Raw genomic sequence first — 14,135 nt, 5'->3', positions numbered from 1 at the left:
GTTATGAAGAGCAAAGGAAATGCTGGCACCATCCGCCACATTGCTCAGGTAGATGTGGCCGGACCCTGGATCAGGGGGCACGGAGCTCAAGAGCAGCCCTGTACAGTGCTGGGGACCAAAGCGTTGTCATCAAAGGAGGACAAGTCCCTGGTCTAGATGGTCCCACCAGCCACTGCTGCTGAAACAAGGGTTGAGGTGTCACATACAAGTCAAGGACCTGTTCACTGAAGTAGCCGGGCCAGAGGTCGACAGGGAGCAAGGACAAAGGTACAAAGAGGTAGCCCCGTCCAGGAAAGAACAGAAAGTGTTTACAATGCAGTGCGATGTAAAGATGAGAAACAGAAGGAAATAAACACAAGAGAAATTAAGATGCACTTGTAAAACTGCAAAATACATTATGCTGTATCACCAGTAATTTTAGTGACTGCTCACTCAAGAAAGGTTTCTTTAAAAAGAAAAACAGAACAGCTTTGTCTTAGTTGAATAATAATACAGAGAATTTTAAATACCTGATTGTGTTTCTTGCGTTTTGACATTGTTTATATTTGTTATTTGTATATATTAATACATAAGTAGATTTTAAATAAATCCTACCCAGGAACCATTTTTAGAAATTTTGATTTTTTTGATTTTCCTCTTTTTAACTAGACTACTGAACTCTGAAAAAAACGCTTAGGGATACACTACGATTGTTAAGAATATTACAGCTAACAACGAAAATTAAAATCATGAATGTTTTCTTTTAAATTATATCAAATCCCTCTAACAGGGGAAGTGCTAATGGCTCTTTCAGTTAAAAGACTGTGCTGCCCTTGCTCATTAACATACACAAGTTGGGGTATTTTTAAATCCTTAGTTACTTCATAATAATCCAGGGCTGCTGCTGCGGCGGCTAGGAACACCCAGATCACACGGAGTCTAGTGCAAAGGATGTCAGCTCAAGCCCAGGCGTGCGCCTCCGCTACCTCCGTGTTTTCAGATTCGAGGCTGCATTAGTGAATGTTCCCTGGTCTACACCATCTCCAGGAACATTGAGCCAACCTTGGGCAGAGGCCTAAGACCTCCTTCTCTTCCCCCTCTGCTGAAATCTCCACTGACGTCCAAGGAAGTTCAAACCCAACCACCTCCGCCCTTCTCTGACTCAAGGCTTTTCTTTTGCGACTGGAAAGCATTTGCCCCAGGGATTATATTACACCAGCAAAATGTCATGGAAAGAGCACTGGACGTAGAGTCAGAAGGCAAAGGTTCAAGACACAGTGAAGTCCCCGACTTGTATTTGTGATATGAAGCCTCTCTGAGCCATAATCTCTCCCCTGTAGACGGAAATCACACCAGCTGCATGTCCTCCACCAGGCCCGTGGAAAGCAAATATACATTAAAGCATTCGGCACAGTGCCTACCAGTACAGGTGAGGGAGTGATAAGGTGAGGGAGCCAGACGTCGGGTCTGCTGTGTCCCAATATCCCCGCTGGCCCAGTGCCTTGCCTGCCACACAGAGAGCCTCCGTCCCTGCCCAAGCAGGTCCCAAGACCATCTACATGGGACTCCAAGAAAGCTCGTTTCCTGGCTGCGTGCCTGCAGGAGTGGCCGCCAAAGACCCTGTCTGCTGTCCCCAGGCAGCGAATACCCAGCTCTCCATCTGAGATCTGCCGGTTAGAGGTGCTCCTGTTTTATGGATATTTATTCATTGTATTCTTTGCTTTCTGCAGCTGGGACTGGTTTGGTCAAAAAGAGGGCTCTGCAATAACGGTGTTAAACAAACAGCATCGGGCCTGGTATTTTTAGATACATTAAAATTCTGTTTAAGCACGGTGAGGGGGCCTGAAAAACTCAGGCCATTTCCCACAGCTGAGCGAATACTGATAAGAGCTTTATCCAATTTATAAGGCAAGAGAAGGAAACAATCATGTGTTATGGAATTGGACAAATAATCCAGCTCCAAACAATTATGAAATATAATGCAATTACAGAACACTGTGCCAGGGTTCTGGCAGTACCAGATTCTTCCCTTTTATGAGTCAACACTAATCTAGAATTTTGACACTCACAGGATTCATGAGTGTCCAGACACTGCAGGCAAGGAAAAGTCAAGACAAAACCAATAGAAACGTGTGTGTGTGTGTGTGTGTGTGTGTGGCACACACCCTTTCTTTTACAGCCGTTTACACATGGACACACCCTGTACTACCCATCAAGACAGAGAGAGAACTTCAATTAATGACAGCTCCCTCCAAAATTCTAATTCTATATAACAGGAGAAATTCATATTCTACTGATAGTTTGTTGAAGAGATAAGGAAATTTTTTCATTATAGAATCCACACAGCAGAGACAGATAAAATTTCTCCATGGATTTTCTGTTCTCCACTCAAATGTCTCCTCTTTCCCACCGCTAACTTCACCTCTCCCCACTACTCCTCCACTCCGGCTCAGAGCAGGTTGGCTTTTCTCAACCCCAGAAGCTAGGTAACGAAACAGAAGTTCTTCCCTCCTGTACTGTCTGCTTGTGAGGCCCTACCTACAGAGGTCAAGGTCGGAGGAAAGTTAAGGTTGAATCCTCGTCACCCTGGGTTGTGGTCTAGACTGTGGTTTGAAGGACTGGAGGAGGTTGAAAAGAATGGGAAGGAAATGGGGGAGGGGGAGAGAAGGGCTACCCTTCTCCGGCCGGTGGGGAACAGAGCCACCCTACCTCTTCACTACCCTGGATCCTCACCTAACTTTTAAGAGAGCCAGCAGGCCAGACTGAAAAGACGAGGGTTATGGGTGTATATCGAAGCTCAGTTTGGTCTCTGTTCATCTGACATCTCTCCCTTGTGTCTCCAACCTGTAACTCAGGCAGGCTCAGGTTTTCATTTCAGGCTCCTCCTACAAATAGAGCTGCCCTTCCCCCTGGAGTCATTGGGACCCTAGTGTCAGGTGGCTTTCCAGGTCCCCAGGGGAGAGAGGAAGACATTGGAAGGACTTGACCAACGGCCCCAGATCTGAGGTGCTGGCTCCTTCCCAAGAAGTTTCTTCATTCTTGCCTGAGCTTCTTCCAGACAAGCCCCACCTGGAGGATGACCATACCCTGAGTTCTACTGCAGGGCTCTTACTTGACACCCTAGGGTCCCTGATGGAAGCACAGACGCACGCACCACAGGGCCGGACCACAAACCTTCCTTCTCCACACTGCTGTCTGGGAGATCTTTCTAAAATTAAAATGTCCCTCTCTTTCTCTCTCTCTCTCTCTCTCTCTCTCTCTCTCTCTCACACACACACACACACACACACACACACACACACTGGCTTAAATGTCTTCAGAAAAGAACTCCCCTTTGCTTTCAGGGAAAAGTTCAAATCTTTAAATGACTTGCAAAGCCCTTTGCATTTGGCCTCTGCCCTTAACACTCTCTGCACCACAGTCCCTTGGAGCTTCTTTGAGCAACGAAGCTCTTCTCGCCTCAGATCCCAGCACACGCGGTCTGGCCTCCTCCTCTTCCTTCGCTCTGCACAGAGCCAGCCTCTGACTATCCTTCAGGTGTCACTTCAGTACTGTCTCCCCAGAGAGGCCTTTGTGACAATCCTATCTAAATCAGGTTTCCTACGCACAAATCTACACGTCCTAATTCTCTAGCACAGCACCCCACGGCTCTTAGCTTCACAGCACTTCCTGAAATTTGCAATCACTAATTTCTTTGTTCAATTTTTTATTGTCCATCTAGGAAGCTTACGGTTAGCTCCAAGATGGCAGAGACTATGAGTCATTTCCCCAGCATCAGCACCGTGCCTACGGTAGGTTCTTGAAATCATATTATTATAAGGTATTATCAAAACTTAAACTTCCCTTGTATCTTTCAGACAGACCAAAGAAAGAAGAATTATCATAGCTTTATTTAAAGGACAGTGAAGAGACTGGCTGATTCTGGGTATCTGTATTGCAAAGTCCTGGAAACAACCTGTGGGTAGATACAGTGGACAGGCTGGCAGGGTAGCTCTTGAAAACCCAGATGATAAGTCTGGGCTTGATCTGGCTTCGCACTTTGAGAGGAGTAATGATCAACTAAAGTGCACCCAGAGGTCACGCCCCAGAAACAGCGAAAGGGCTCTGAGCTTGACTTGGTGAAGGAAAACATGACAGAGTGATGTCTTCAAATATCATGTCAAAAAGAAAGCAGGTGTTTTGGTTGTTGTTGTTCTCATGGGCAAAAGTGGGTCCAATCGGTACCTGCTTCAAGGAACTGATTTCGCCTCAATACAAAAACAAACCTGTTAATACCTTGCACTGGCCAATAATGAAACCCATTACTTCATGAGGCAGTGAAGTCCCTGTGGCTGGAGCGATAAGCAGGAAACCGAAGAAGATTACTGGGGAGATAATTTCTATATCCAGCAGGAGAATGGATTTGTATGATCCCTTTCCATTTCAAAACTCAAAGGGCAATGGAGAGCCATCAGAAGTTCTGAGCCAAGGGTGATGTGATTTTCTTAAAGTGTTGTATTAGAAAGATCTGTGAAAGGTTGTGAAAACGAACACGTTTTCAGTACTAAATGAAAGAATCAGAAGTACCTGAGATAGCATAAGACCAGGATGGAGCATTATTACCCAAATGAAATCTGATTGGACAAAAACAGCATAAGAAAGTAGTGCTCACAAGACCTGTCACAGCTATCAAAGTCTCCAAGATAAGAACTTTCTTCATGACTAACATCTTTAATGATAAGCAGATAAAGGCTTCTGCATCACAGATTTTAGAACCTATTTCAATAAGCATGACCCCTCACCTTAACATTCTATGTGGGATACTCAATTACAGCAGTGTTCAAGATCAAAAACTTGTGGAATGTCTGATCTGTTTACATATATTCCAACCAGCAGTTAAAGAGATGGGTTCACTCTAAGTAATTAAGGCTCTCTTATACCATATTTAAATTTCTAAAGGGGTTGTAAGCTATCTGGGTCACATTTAACACTGTGAGTACAAAACCCTTACTGAAAATTTCAAAGATGCCAGCCTCTTTTTTGCTTCATCATCACCTGGTAGTTCTTTACATGTTCTAGTCATGGAGGAAAAGGTCATGTTTCCAAAAACTCTGTAATGGCCAGTTCTCCAGGTGTTCACCCCTGGGCAATGATCAAGGCATCTGCTCTGTCATCTCCCCTTTTCTTTTCTTTTCTTTTTCTTTGTGAGTAAGAGAAGGGTCTCTGCAGTGGAGATGCCATCTGTGAAACCCTGGGTAGTGATTCAAGCATTTGCCAAATGATCCAACTGCTGGAACTAAACAGACTCTGCTCGGGGGTGGTATGATTACAATTCCGGCCTGCCCCAGATCCACAGGCACAGATCCACAACACCTGGCACCTCCTCTGCCCATGGCGAAATAAGAACCTGTTGCCAATTGACTTAAGTGTCACCATCTAAAAAAAAAAAAAAGCAAGAAACACGTTTTTCACTATTTGCTGATAAAGAGAATGCTTTGACTTCCATACCGGAAGAGGTTATGAGGGAGGGGAAAGATGGTGACAGATGTGGTCAGTAGTCTACATGGCTTCCTTTGGTCTGGCCATGACCAGGTCAGTCAAACCCACAGTAAATGGTAAATTCAAGTCTGTGATGCCAACCAGAGCCATCATTAATCAAAAACATAACCTTACTGACTGCATACTGAAATCTGTGTCAACACCTTTACAAGGGTTAAAAAGAGAGAATGAAAAATAAAAGGAAAGCCTGAGCTTTTTGCATTTCCATTTTGAATGTCAGTCGGCAAAAGGATATTTTTTAATCTTAATAGACGGTGACACCAGATTTATTTAGTCTGGAGGAATAGCCAGCCCTTAGTACACGAAGTAATACTGTCCAAACCATAGTGCAGGTGCTTCGGCTGTCTGAGGCAACAGATTTTTGGAAGCAGCAAGAGGGCTTTAGATTAAACATCGGAAAATATTCCTACTTGTAAGACATCGTAGCCACTGAAAAGGGGTGGAGCTAAAACTTTGCTGAAAAGCCAATCTGCAAATTAAGCCGGTGATTTCTGTTAAGAGTTTGGTTGGGGAGGTTTAGCAGCTTCGTCTCCAAAGCCCTGATTGAAAACCACAATGTTCAGCAAGTCAGTGAGATTTCATGCTTTCATCTGAAACCCACAACAACAAATGCATCTCTTCATGCAATTCAGGCTCTTAGAATCTTCGCTAAAGAACCACACCAAACCGTGGAACTCAATCTCAAAGCCCTGATCCCACCCAGAGGAGCTCAAGTTCCATTTAAAGGTTCAATAAAAAGATGAGAGGTGGGGAAATGCCTGCTGAAACGGCACATTAGCTGCTGCATTTAAACCCTCACCACAGTATCCGAATGTGATTGAGATTCAGAGGGAAAGCTACGTGGTATGAAATGTAGCAATTATTGGTCTATTAATACAGGATGGTAGTGCTGTCGAGTGCTATCTCTAAAAGGGAGATGGGGGAAATTCTTACTGCAAAGGTAAGTTGCCTTTTTTTTTTTTTCAACTAGGAAAGAACAAAATTAAGAAATTTTCTGGGGCACGATTTCAAAATGTCGCAGATGCAAAAACTTTCTGTGGGACCCAACACAAAAGCTGGCAAAGCAGGTGTGCTGTCAGTGTCTCTCGCCTGCCGTTTCAAGCTTGGAAATCACAGACTTTTTCAAATCCCAGGATGAGTGAGGGACAGAGAAAGAAAATGTGGGGGAGGAATAGAAGAAATAAAATTTTACCGAAGATTTCCGGCTTAACGACCTTCAGACACCAGGGCTGGAGAAAGGAGAGGTGGCTGCCATCCCCGCGGCCCTGCACTCCAGGAGGGCAGCTGCAGGTGGGGCGCCAGGGAAGGCGGCCAGGAAGTGGTCCTCTGAGCGCCAGGTGAGCGGCTCCACGGATGACGCCGCGCCGCCATCCCCGCCCCACCTGCGCTGTCCCAGTTTTCTCAGCGCAGCCCGGGCGCCTGCCGCTGGTTGGCAATACCTCCTCCAGCGCGGCAGCTACTTAAGCTTTAGGCCTTTTTTAAATGACCTCGGGTGTGAGCCGCGGCGAGCCCCGTGGAGTACCACTGGCCCGGAGAGATCACGGGGAGCCGGGATGTCCAGGCGCGTCCGCCCCGCGCCCACTCCACCTCCGACAGGGGGCGGGGAAGAGGGCCCCTCCAAGGAGCTTACCCCTTTAAAAGAGGGGGGCTGACTCAAAGGTGTCCAGGGAGAGGGGCCAGCTTAAAAGGGGGTCCAGACATTCACCTGGGGTTAAGCAAAGACAAGACCTGCTAGAGAAACAGTTAATTCCTCTGATGCCCAAATCACAGCAGGGCTGGAGGAGGCTGAACAGCCTGAGAAACAGAGGAAAGGGAACAGGATGTTGATCGGGAAGCATTTCTACAGTCGCTGGGGTTGGGATCTGGGTACTAACCAGGGAAGGTACTTCCACAAAATTGGAACACACACGCACTGTATCTGTAGGCAACTCGACAAAGGGCACAATCTAGGAAATTGAATAGAGATTTGTCCCCTGTCTCTCAGCCTACTGACCCACTTTCCTTGGGCTACATCTCCCCCAGATCCCTGCCCCTCGCTGCATCTTCCCGTTAGCCAATAGGGAGGAAAGACAAGGCCCCCAGATCATAATGTAGGTAGAATAAACATGGGCCTGTTTGACATGTTTTAGAGGGGCAAAAGTCCCTCTCTTTTCCCAGAAAATCCTCTCTAAGCCACCCCTTACTCCCACTTACGCAGGCACAGACACCGCAGGATATCTCCTCCAGCCCCCGTCAAGGGCCTGAAATTCTACATTTACTCATTTGTGTGAAGCACTAAAAACATCTTCACCTTAAAAAAAGGTAAGTGTGCTATTCTGGAAAGAGCACCCTTTGATCCATTCTTAGGAGACAAAGTATTTTCTCAGAGTCTCCGGCCAGTTACCAGACGTAGGCAAAAGAAAGTAAGTTGAGTGAATATTGAGAGAAAGTCCTGGGGCCAGAGACACTGCCCAGCTAGAGTCCACAGGAGGAAGAAGCACCATTCACGCTCACACACACGCACAAACACACACACACGCTCTCTCTTTTGGCCACACAAGTTCTCTATGATTTTGCCTAAAATCGGCCTGAGTCACTTGCCAGAAGCCCAGTGTGGCTGCTGCTGATTTTGTTGCATCCACTGGAGTGACTATAAAGATCCCAAGTCACGTGCTTGTCGACTAGCACGGCTGTCTCCACCTTCCAAGCGTCCAGGGACACGGTGCGGTGCAGCCGGGCAGGCTGAGCTTTAGCGTCAAGCATATTTGATTTGAATCCTAATTCTCCCACCTTCTGCCACAACTGCCTGAATTCGAGTTCCGGCTCTTCCTCTGAGCAGCTATATGACCTCGGACAAACCATCTGCCATCCCTGAGGCTCTGTTTCCTCATCTATAATCTGAGTACAGTCACATCAAACGATTCACACAAAGCCTTCAGCACAGTGCCAGGCACCTGGTACAGTATGTGCTCAACCAAAATGGACTACGTTTACTTTATTATTGATTGTGAGATTTTAGCCAAGTGATTTTCCTTCTTTGAGCCTCAGATTCCTTATCTGTAAGTTGCAAATAATCATATCTACTTATACAGGAGTGCTGTGAGGTTTGAAAGAAATATATGTAAAGTGTTAAACCAGAAAATTCACCAGCGTCAGTCCTAACCACCCGTTCCCAGAAAAGGTAATAAACCTTTCACTCCACTCACCCGGCTTATGCCTAGGCGGAGATGATATTCATCTCGCCAGATTACTTCTCTTTTGTCAAATCGGTTTTAAGTCACAATAACAAAGATCAAGTGGTCTGGTCTAAAACTACATGGAACATAACCCAAATTCAGGAATGCCAGATATTTAGTTGTTGCTTCCTTTCCCCCTTTTTTTAAGCGCTGATATGAGGTAGCGTCTTAGAGAATTGACTCATCTGCCTGTATTTGTTCATTACAGCTGTTGCTAGGAAGTTATTATGTAAACGGCTCTGCTCCTCACTCGCCGTTATGCTTTCTTCTTGTTATTGTGAGCTGGAATTAAGGGCTAGCCCTGTGCTGAGTTTTCATTAGAGTCTTTCTATACTCTTCGCTATTTTTCTCTCCCCCTTTATCAGTAACTTTAGAAGTTAATCCTTTTATAGTTTAAGGGCTTGAAAGAAGATGTAAACATTCATGAGTATCTTGGGCAGAGGAGCTGGATTTCAAAGCGGATTCAGCTTCTCCCTCTTCACTGTGTCAATAGTTAGTGCCCGGCATTTTTAACTTGCAAAATTCAAATTAAACCATCATCATGCTCCTATAAGCTTCACTACCTCTAAGAACAAGTTTCAACTTGACACATGGAGGAGGCAGTGCTGAGCCACATTCATTACCATCCCTTCCACTGGATTAAGTAATCATGTGTAATAAAGATGAAAAGCTTCCAAGATAAAAGGAAGATGTAAACACTAGTACTAAAAGTCAAAAAAAATTAAGTGAATACCCCAAAGTCAATTTGGAAAACACAAGACTAGGTGGTGGTTATATTTTTTGCCACATTCAAAAGGTATCTATTACATGTTCCAAAGTGCAGAGTCAATATAATTTTTACCCCCTGAAGGTGTACCAAACATGTATGAAGATTTCAAAACCAACCCAGCAGGCTTTCCAACAGATGGAAACTGAAGTTGCACATTTCATTTCAGATACCTGTTTCTAAATCATTGATTTTTGTAGAAATGTCACACTGTACTGAAGAGAAGTCTCTCTTTCTCAATAAACATACAGCAAACTTCCTAGAAAATGCCAACATTTTCAGTTAAGAGAGAAAGCTGCAGAAAAGCCCATGAAATTCAACTCAGTCTCCCATCTTATGCACACAATATCCAGCGACTTCAGTTACACACCAGCTTTCATCCCTGCACTTCAGGAGGAGTTTCAAGGCTAAAACAAGCAGTGAATTGGCCTCACTCTGCTGAAAATTTGTGGGAAGAACAGTGGGAATCAACTACTTATTCTTTAGTTTCAATACACTGAGGAAAAAAGGGTTAGACTTACTGCTTGAGGTAATAAGGCCAAAGCTGTAAGGGGTAAAAAGACTGCAGGTTTACACCTGTAGTTTTATTTTTCCTGATGCTGTAACCTTCGGGCCAGATCTTCAAAGACAAGAACCAGCCCTCTAAGATAAGAACACAAACTCAAATTCAGTGTCCCCACCAAAACTATCGACATTTAACCTAATTTTTGCCATTTAAAAAAGAGGAAAAGAAGAAGGAGGAGGAAGAAAAGGAGGGAGAAAACTGTCAAAGTAGAAGGATCGTCACAAATCCCCAGTAAGCAGTGAGGTCAAATCCCAAAGAACACTGAGTTTCCCATGGGGAAATTTAGGAGACAGAACAATCAAATGACACATGTGGATCTTGCTTAATTTCTGATTTCAACAAACAGTAAAAAGATGTTTGAAACAATCCAGAAATTTTAGATTTGATATTGGATGATACCAAGAAATTATGAAAAGTTTTGTTAGGTGTGACTGTGCATTGTGGTTACATAAGAAAATGGCCATATTTTCAAGAGATGCATACTTACAAGGGTGTGGAGAAAAGAGAACCCTCCTACACTGTTGGTGGGAATGTAAATTGGTGCAGCCACCATGGAAAACAGTATGGAGGTGCCTTAAAAAATTAAAAATAGAATTACCATATACTCCTGCAATCCGAATCCTGGACATATATCCAGAAAAGACGAAAACTCTAATTCGAAAAGATACACACACCACCATGTTCATAGCAGCACTGTTTACAATAGCCAAGACATGGAAGCAACCTAAATGTCCATCACAGGTGAATGGATAAAGAAGATGTGGTATATATATATATACAATGGCATATTACTCAGCCATAAAAAAGAGTGAAATAATGCCACTTGCAGTAACATGGATGGACCTAGAGATTATCATACTAAGTGAAATGTCAGACAGAGAAAGACAAATATCATACTTATATGTGGAATCTAACAAAATGATACAAGTGAACTTATTTACAAATTCTGTATTTACAAAACAGAAATAGACTCACAGACATAGAATTCTGTATTTACAAGACAGAAATAGACTCACAGACATGATACAAGTGAACTTATTTACAAATTCTGTATTTACAAAAAGAAATAGACTCACAGACATAGAAAACAAACTTATGGGGACTTCCCTGGAGGTCCAATGCTTAAGACTCAACGCTTCCACCGCAAGGGGTAGGGGTTCGATCCCTTGTTGGGGAACTAAGATCCCACATGCCACGTTGCGCAGCCAAAAAGTAAAAATAACAAAAGAAAGAAAACAAACTTTTGGCTACCAAAGGGGAAATGGGGGGTTGGGATAAATTAGGAGTTTGGGATTAATAGATACACACTACTATATATAAAATAGATGAAAAACAAGGACCTGTTGTATAGCACAGGAAACTATATTCAATATCTTGTAATAATCTATAATGGATAAGAAACTGAAAAGGATTCTTCTGTATGTATAACTAAATCACTTTGCAGTACATCTGAAACTAACACAACATTATAAATCAATTATACTTCAATAAACTAAAAAAAAAAGAGAGATGCATACTCACACGTACGGGTGAAATGAAATGATGACTGGGATTTACTTTAACATACTTGAGCAAAAAGGAAAGAAATGAATAGAGGAAACAAGAATGGGAAACTAGATAACTGTTGACTCTCAGTGAAGAGTATATAAGGATTGATTATTTATTACTGTTTTTACAATTAATACTTCTGTGTATGTTTCAGAATCTTCACAATGAAGTACTTAATGGATTTCTTCTTACTCAAAAAGGTTGAGAATCCTTAGATCAGGGTGTAGAAGAGTGATTCAGGTGATCTGGTGAAGGGAGAAAAAGACAGCTCCAGGGACTGGTGCTTCTATAGCCCCAAGGTCTCAGACATGAGGGTAAAGATGGTCAGTGGTCTTTGGTCAAGAAGACCACCCCTCTCAGGAAGCATAAAGCTGGTTACACACCAGCTTTCATCCCTGCACTTCAGGAGGAGTTTCAAGCCTAAAACAAGCAGTGAATTGGCCTCACTCTGCTGAAAATTTGTGGGAAGAACAGTGGGAAACACTCTCTCAGGAAGCATGTTGACTGATTTTGACTTCTCCCTCCCTTAAGACTGAGCTCAATGTTCTTATTAACCAAATGTCACTTGTAGGAAAAAAAACAAACCTGAAAATCCATTTAATTATGGCTAGCTGTGGCACAAAGCTCAATGCAGAGGTGAATAAGACAGGCAGTATTGGGTGGAAACAGGTAGTACTTAATAAGTGCACCGAAGTGCTAGAGGATGCCTTATTAGAAGGAATAGTGGCATGCAGAGGGACACTGTCTACCTAAGGGGTCAGGAAGGGTTTCATAAAGGTGGTGACTTTTCAGCACCTCCCTGTCCATGTGGCTGCACCTGTCCACAATGCCTGGCATATTGTAGGCTATCAACAAGTACTCACTGAATGTCACTGAACACTCTCGCCACTCCCTCCTCAAAGATTGTCAGTGACTCCACTCTGGATACACAATGAAATTCAAATACTTCAGCCAGTCATTCAGGGCCCATCATGATCGGCCCCATCCTCCTCTCCAGCCCGTTCAAACTTATCTCCTCCAAACCCATCCCAGTGAGTCCATCTCTCCAAACCTCCCCCAGCCTTGATCACTCAACAAGTCTAGGTTGTACCTGTGCCCAGATCAGCATCTCCAAAAGTGGGAGGAAAAGAGACGGACGCAGGTGCTTGAGGTGGGGGCAGGAGGGCACTGTCAGCAGCTGCAGGGGGTGTCAGGAGGGGGATCAATGGCATCTGCTACAGGCCCTGATCAAAAAGTAGGCAAATCAGGGCTTCCCTGGTGGTGCAGTGGTTGAGAGTCCGCCTGCCGATGCAGGGGGACATGGGTTCGTGCCCTGGTCCGGGAAGATCCCACGTGCCGCGGAGCGGCTGGGCCCGTAAGCCATGGCCACTGAGCCTGCGCGTCCAGAGCCTGTGCTCCGCAACGGGAGAGGCCACAGCAGTGAGAGGCCTGCGTACCGCAAAAAAAGAAAAGTAGGGAAATCTGTCAATAGTCAAGAAAATTGTTTTCCATTATTGGTCTCTGCACCCAAAGAAGATCTTCTGTAATCAGTTCTGCAGAGGAGGGCTGCCCTACTTGGAGAAAGCTTCTCTGCAGCATCTCTTAATCAGGAGTTTCCAAGTAATCACATATAGAGTTTGATTTATGTCCTCCAGGCCCCCAATATTGTTTTGGTTTGCCTTCTTCCAGAAACAAATGTTAATACACAGATTTGAGTACAAGTAGGTGATTTGAGAGGTGACCATGGACTTATAGGTGAAGGGGGTACCTGAGACAGGCAAGGTAAGACGCCACTAACAGTGTGTTGTGAAGCAAGTTAAAACTGCAGGCCACCGGACCCATTCCTGTGGGCAACTCAGAGACAGTCCGTAGAACCCATGCTGAGAACCCTCCCCAGAGGAAAGCGACTGGGATACTTATCCACCAACTTCAGTCAATAGTTGACTGAGGACTTGGAGGAGGGGAGGGTCATATTAATTCCCCAGCATACCTGCCCTGATCCCCATGCATGGCCTAGCAGCTCTGGCAGCCAGAGAAAATATTCAGACAACTGGTCGTAGGTGTGGGAGCTGGGAGCTGGAAGCTGGGCCAGTTTGCCTGGTGATTGTAAGTGCTGTAGGGATATGAGCTGCTTTCTGATGAACATAGCCTGGTTTATACATACACACATGTATATTAATCTGTGAAGTCATGTTTATTAAAATTCCAAAGATGGAAAGAAGCATCCATATTTGCATGTGGCCTTTCCATAGCAGGAGTCAACAAACAAAAGACTACAAGCCAAATCTGGCCTGTTTTAGTAAATAAAGTTTTATTGGAACATAGCCATGCCCCTTCATTTACTATTGCTGCTTGTGCGCTACAGTATCAGAGTAGTTACCATGGAAACCATATGGCCTGCAAAGCCAAAAATATTTACTATCTGGCCCTTTATGTAGAAAACCCTTGTTCCCCTGTTGGACTTTTTTTCCTGAACCATCATGCAAGACTAAGTTCAAAAGCAATATCCTGTAACTCTCTCATTAGCTCTCCTACCCTTAAAAGA

General features: G+C 44.3%; 1 long non-coding RNA gene across 1 annotated transcript in view; it reads right to left on the bottom strand.

Moving 5' to 3' along the window:
* Nucleotides 1-14,135, bottom strand: part of LOC125960674 (uncharacterized) — a 299,417-nt gene that overhangs the window by 184,414 nt on the left and 100,868 nt on the right. The window lies entirely within an intron of this gene.

This window comes from Orcinus orca, chromosome 12, assembly GCF_937001465.1.
Source record: "Orcinus orca chromosome 12, mOrcOrc1.1, whole genome shotgun sequence".
NCBI classification, from domain to species: Eukaryota; Metazoa; Chordata; class Mammalia; order Artiodactyla; family Delphinidae; genus Orcinus; species Orcinus orca.
The sequence above is the reverse complement of the archived record's forward strand: the minus strand, read 5'-3'. Positions and strand labels throughout refer to the sequence as shown.